Genomic DNA, 6,610 nt, shown 5'->3' with positions numbered 1-6,610 from the left:
TTATATTTTCATATATTTAATTGGCTATGACTTATGCCTACAATTTCTGAATATTATATTACATTTTTAGAGGAGTATTCAAGTATACTCATTTATATCTTCTAGAATAGGCTACTCCTTGAAGTTTAATGTCATCCAGTATAGATGGTACATTTTGTTTTCCATCATTTGACAAAACAACGGTCTATAGCCTATATAGGCTAAATTTTTTTCTTCGTTCAACATATAAAAGGTACATCTTATGTTAATGATGTTTGAAACGGATGATGAAACTTATTGATATGGTATTTAGCCTAGTGATACTTGAAGATTTGCAGAGCTTGCTGTTCAAAGGATGTAAAACCACAACAACCTCCTTTGACATGTCAGTTGACCTCGCTCTGACACTATCCAAATAAGGAAGTGAGGGAGGAAAATAGCAGGTAAATATTTTTAACATTTTGTCGATCAGACGAGAACATTCCATGACCTATGAAGATGTAAGCTTCTAGCCTATATAATGCCCCTTCAATTGGCATTCAAGATCTTCATCTCTCGGCTTTTGAATTACTCAGATTGTTAGACTTTTATCTTAGTTTTAGCAGAATATGTTCAGAATATTGTATCCATTTTTAATCTTTCCCTTTAATTTCCATATTTATATTTAATCATCTGTAATCTTTATCACTTACACTTATGATAATTGATTTTTAATAAACTACACTTTTACGGAAAGACTTCATCTGCCTGGATCTCTTCTGAGTGCATCAGTGCTCTTTTTGCAGAAATCCTCATTTTTTTATTCGAAATGCCGAACGAAACGCTGTTTATGAATTTGCTTGTACTGTGAACAAAATTATTATATTAGAGATTTTAAAAGTAGCCTATTAGTTCTACATTCATTCTTTAAATGCAGGAAGGCAGACATAAGCAAGAAGGCTTGACGTTGATAAAGTATTCAAAACGGACTGAGAATATGGACGTGAACAATGATTCGTTCATTTCAAAGATTCGTTCAAGAGCATCAATTCTTTCACGAATGAAGCCCCACCAGTCATAAACGGTTAACACGGGCTCGATAGTTTTGTCTCAGATCAGTAACAGACTTTTGCCCCTTTTACCGGATGTGGAACACCTCGGGTGATCCCGCATTTCATCATGTGTTATAAGAGACGTTGAGATGTTTGCGGTTTCACATACCTGAAAAGATAACCTACTTTAAACTCAAAATAGGCTATATGTGCAGCTGTGAAAAGAAAAAAATCAAACAATAGCAGAAACACTTAAAGTTTTCTCTCCCTCTCTCAAAATACAGCACATGAGTCACATTTAGCCTATAGTTTAATCAGATCTGATTATGTTTGTGTATCATCTACAATGTCTTGTTTGTAGATACAGCTATGCTCAAGGTTTCACAGACTGTTTCAGCTGGTCAAGGATCAGTCTGAGCAAGCGAGTCTGGACCGTTTCCGGTGTGTCCCATATAAGACTGAATTATCAGACGTCATTACTCACCTTGACTATAGCCTAAACAGTGATAAGAACTCATACTATTGAGGAAATTTCAGGTTTATGGCAGCAAGATAATTGTTCTTGCTATGAACAACTAGTTGAATTCTTACTCATGACTGAGCCAGTTCCATTGAGCTGAACAATGAGCAAACGGGGAAAAACAGTAAATGCAACAAGGGCCCAAAGAGTTTATTTAACCCTAAAACTGTCATGATGAGAGACAAGGCTTTTCGACCACCTGTTTACAAGCAAACAGAACCTGAAGGTGTGAAAATACACTTCAATGCATTTCCTGTTTCACATCAGCATTCTTTTAGCTGTCTCTTGTGCGTGAAATTCAAATATGATTTGAAAATCTCTCTCTCTCTCTCTCTCTCTCTCTCTAATCTAATTAAAATAAGTGAACTATAACAGTAAACAAATAATTCTGTGAAACCTAGAGCTAGTTGACTAGCTTTATCTACAATCAAGACATTGTAGATGGTATACGACAACATTCAGATCTGATTAAGCAGGAAAAACTATAAATATAAGCTGAATAAGATATTTTAAAACCATGTTTGAATATAAAATCATATTTGCACAGTTTTTGGTTCCCAAAAAGTTTTGGGAAAATAATGGGAATGTCAGGGGAACGTTCTCCAAACAGGGAACATTATTATTTACGTAAAGAAACCTTTCCTGGCTAAACAACAGAGAGTTCTGGGAACTAGAAACATTCCTAAAATGTTCCCAAATAAACAGAACGTTGCCTATTGGGAGAACATTCCCTCAACATTGCCAGTATTTTCCCAGAACGTTCTCAGTAAGTTCCCTTAACTTTTTTAAAATTATGAAATTATTTACCCTGCTGTACATCAGTAATCATCCAGCACTCTTGTGACCCTATATATAAAGGCGATAAGTTATTTTAAAATCATATAGGAATTAAAAAAAAAAAAAAATCATATAGGCTATGCATTTCATTGTTTTAGTTAATAGTGGTCGTATAAGTTTGTGACAAATGTTCGCTTCTTCAGCAACTTTGCATTGTTCATAATAACAGTTTTAGGTTGTTTTTGTTTTGTTTTAATGATCTTTGACAGTGAGCTCGCAAGTTTACTCTAAAAATAGCTGTGGAATGACTGGACTTCATCTGGCTTGATGTTGAAAAGCAGTTCACATTTAGGACATTCCTGAGAAAGAGGGAGAGGGAGAAGGGGAGAATAAAGAACGGTTGGGAGAGGAGAGTCGAGCAGATGACAGTCAGTCTATGGATAGATATGATGGTGTACTAAGAGTTTGACTGTTTGTGGAAAGAAATATGTCAGCCATATGAGTCAGTGTTTACAGACGGACAGTGATGAAGGTTAACTGGAATGAGATCATATATCCCAGTGCTCACCCAGTGTAGCTGATCATAGCTGACTAACTCTTTAAGCACATATACATTCAGAGAGAGCTTATAATGCATCACATAAGAGGCAGGGAGAATTCTTCCAGAAACAGTAGGCTATACACTGAGTGCTGTGTGTGTGGTTACTGTCTGCTTCTTCTTTTTTTATATATCAATTTAGAGTTTCTAGGCTAAATAAATGATCACATCACAGGTCAGCTGCTTGAGCTGAGCTCTGTGTGTTTGTGGGGTTTATCTGTGGCAGCATCTCTGAGGAAGTGGCACAGTGGTGACATATTCTCAGTGATGAACTAACGAGTGAACACACACAAAATACTAACTCAGTGGTTGACAGGCAGAAGTGATGAAGAAGCGGTTTGGATGTGAAACCACACCAGGCTCGCTCACGTTAGTCAACGGTGTTACCATGACGACACCACAACGAATTTCACCATTGCAGTTCAAAACAATGCGTTCTGCCTAGCTTCCCTGTTAGCCATAAATAACTGATTAAAAAAATTAAAACAAAAGGACATTAATTAGTTTCATAATACAAGACTTAATGTTGTTAATTTACGTGAAAAGGACGTTCAGTTTTGGAAGATTATATGCCCATAAAACTGCAGCCACGTTGAATTTATAGAGCAGCACCATCTAGTGGCGGAGAAGCGGAAACAGCACAGCAAGTCTGAAAGAAACATAGTAGCCCCTCACTGCAGAACAAAAGATCCAGGTAGCGGGATTGGATCCACATCCAGGGGGTGGAGATGGGTGGGTTTAGGGATAAGGGGGTGGAGACGGGTAGGTTTAGGTAAATGTAAGGTGGAAGGAGTTGGATCTAGATCCAACCACACCCCCTGGATCTTGTGTTCTGCAGTGAGGACCATCTCAAGAAACAAGCAAATCGCCTCATTAGAAGTAAGTGTACAATAGGCTGTTTGCAATCACGTGATTCTGATGACGCAAGAAATGCAGCTGGAGGGCAGGAAGTGATTTTTCTCCATAGGAATCAGTAGCAGAAACTCAAAATTCCTGTGTTTTGCGTTGTTTAAGGATGCTTAAATCGGCCAAACCGAGAAACCACAAGGAGCTTTTATCGTGTAAGAAAATGTGTTGTTCCTAAGGGGGGAAAAGTCAAGAAATTGACTCAAAAACACGAAAAAGTGGCTTGTAAAGCTGCGTCTGCGGTCGGGAGGAGCGAGTCGGATAATGCTCGTGTGTGCAAATGGTTAATATAATAAGATATAATAATATATTAAAATATGAATAAAGATATAAATAGATTGGGCTGCCACCTCTCGCGCATTCAGCGTGAGACAGTCAGAATTCACTCTAAACGCCACACGCAGACACGATGTAAATAAGATATCATTTGCAGTTGTAAGAGCTTCATATCACGGAACATCGTGAGATTGCGATAAATTGAAGTGAGTGACAGCTTTTTGATTAACGTTATATATGAAAGCGCTATTTGCTCGCTTTCTAGGCTATAATCTATTCAGAATTTAAATAAGTTGTTTTAAGTGCTGCTAATAAGACCAACAGCCACATCCCAGATAGCAAAATACACTCGGCCAGACTTAGCCTACCCCTCGGCCCGACTCCGTCTGCCGCACTCGGGCCGGATGCCTGTGGACTTAAACAACGATTAAAAAGTCATTTTGGTTTAGTTTTGTCGTGGCCACGAGATATTAAGTCGTGGGAACGTGATAATACTGTATGTCGTGGCCACGAGTTTAATCATGCATAAACAAACCCGCGTGACCATAGCAACCTGGGATTATCAGAGACTGATCAAATATATTTATCCATCCCACAGTCCGTTGATCCTGTCTTTTTATGTAATATATGTGTATATTAGGCTATTATTATTATTATTATTATTATACAGCCCTGAACGTTAAGAGATCGAAATGAAGGGAAAATAAATCAAATACATAACAACGAATATAAAAATATTACTAATACTAATAAAATACATGGACTTACAAGACTTGTGGGATGGATAAAAATGTTTTCTTGTCGGCCTATTTTATTATACTTTATGTAACATTTATTCATAATAAACTTAATTCGAATGTTGTCTACATGTGTGCAATACAGTCCAGTACGTAGCCTATGGTTAACACTTCAACCACCAGAGGTCGCTGTATACCTAAAAGCGCCAGCGGTCAATTTACCCATGCCATGACTACTGTTTTGATATGGCTAAAACGTAGTATGTCACTGTATTATGCCACTGTCTTCACAATGTCTAGAGTCATAAAATTATTATTTTTAGTCATCAGCTGTTTTTGTCCTGTTGTTTTAAGTTCACAGCTATTTTTAAGCAGGTTACACTAATCACTTTTCTTAATGATGAATATAAACCAGTCTGCAATGACAACGAGAATTACGAGGAAATAAATACATATTTGGGTGTTGTAATATTATAGCTAATAAAATGTTTCAAGATAACCCATGTTATTTAAATGACTAAAACACCCTAAATAGACTATTATAAGCAATACTAATTCACCACATTGCAAAATATGTACAATGACAAATTCAAGTGCACAGTTTCACCTAATTAATGAATTTGTTTAGTTATATAATTTATCATTTGAATAAGAGAACAACACCAATAAACTTGGGGTAATCATAAAATTGTTTTATTCATTACATCATAATTCAGATTTTTTTCAGGAATAAATAAGCAACACAGTAGCGAACCATAAACGATAAAAATTGCAAACACAAATTAATATTTAATCCAAAGTTTGAACATTTATGAGTAGAGGAATAAACATCTAAAACATCTTCATTTGAACGTGATGACAGGAATTATGCATAAATTTGTCCTGATGGCGCTTATAGGTATAAATGCCCCATTTTTGTTCTGGTTTTATCTAAACAATTTTTTAACAATAAACAGGGATTGTAAATAACACAATTTTAGTAAAAGTCAATGACTGTAAGACTTGGATATTTTTAATTGAAAATATATTATGTAGCCTATTTGAAAAACAGCCATGGGTAAAATTACCCCGTGGTGGTGTTAATATAATAATTTAATAATGTATTTTTTTTTATATAATTTCTTAATTAAAAATAAAATATTAATAAATACATCTCTGATAATCCCAGGTTGCTATGGTCACACTGGTTTGTTTACCCATTAATATCTCGTGGCCACGAGAAATTTAACCCTTTGGTTGTGTTCGGACTCCAGTCACTCTTGTTGTGTTCCCGTCCAAAAATGACCGGACTCTGAACAATTGCCCATAAATCTCTCATTTTGCTATATTATCACCAAATATTGGATTCAATATTTTTGTCAACTTGTTTTCTTTCATTTAGGACTGGTTTTGTGTTTCTATTTGCATCTGATTATTCGTAGGCCTCATTTATCCGAAAGTAGGCCCCCCCCTTTTTTGGGTGAAAAAAGCATTTTTTATGAATAATTTTCACATTATGAGATAAAAAAATTATGAAAATTTGCACGGTTTCTCACACTAGTGTGCTTTAATGATTAATCAAGAAGTTTGGTTTTAAATGCTTTTATTTTGTACAAAATTGCACAAAGTCACACTTGTCAAAAATGGCCGGCCATTGAAAGTGAATGGGGAAGAATGAAAATAAGAGAAACAACTACCGTAGTATTCAGGAGCATGTTGTGCTTGCAAACATAAAGGCCTTGGACCTGTGCGTGTGTGGATGCATGTATACTCACGCTATCACACACACACACACACACACACATCT

This window comes from Onychostoma macrolepis, chromosome 02 (assembly GCF_012432095.1).
Source record: "Onychostoma macrolepis isolate SWU-2019 chromosome 02, ASM1243209v1, whole genome shotgun sequence".
NCBI lineage: Eukaryota > Metazoa > Chordata > Actinopteri > Cypriniformes > Cyprinidae > Onychostoma > Onychostoma macrolepis.
The sequence above is the reverse complement of the archived record's forward strand: the minus strand, read 5'-3'. Positions refer to the sequence as shown.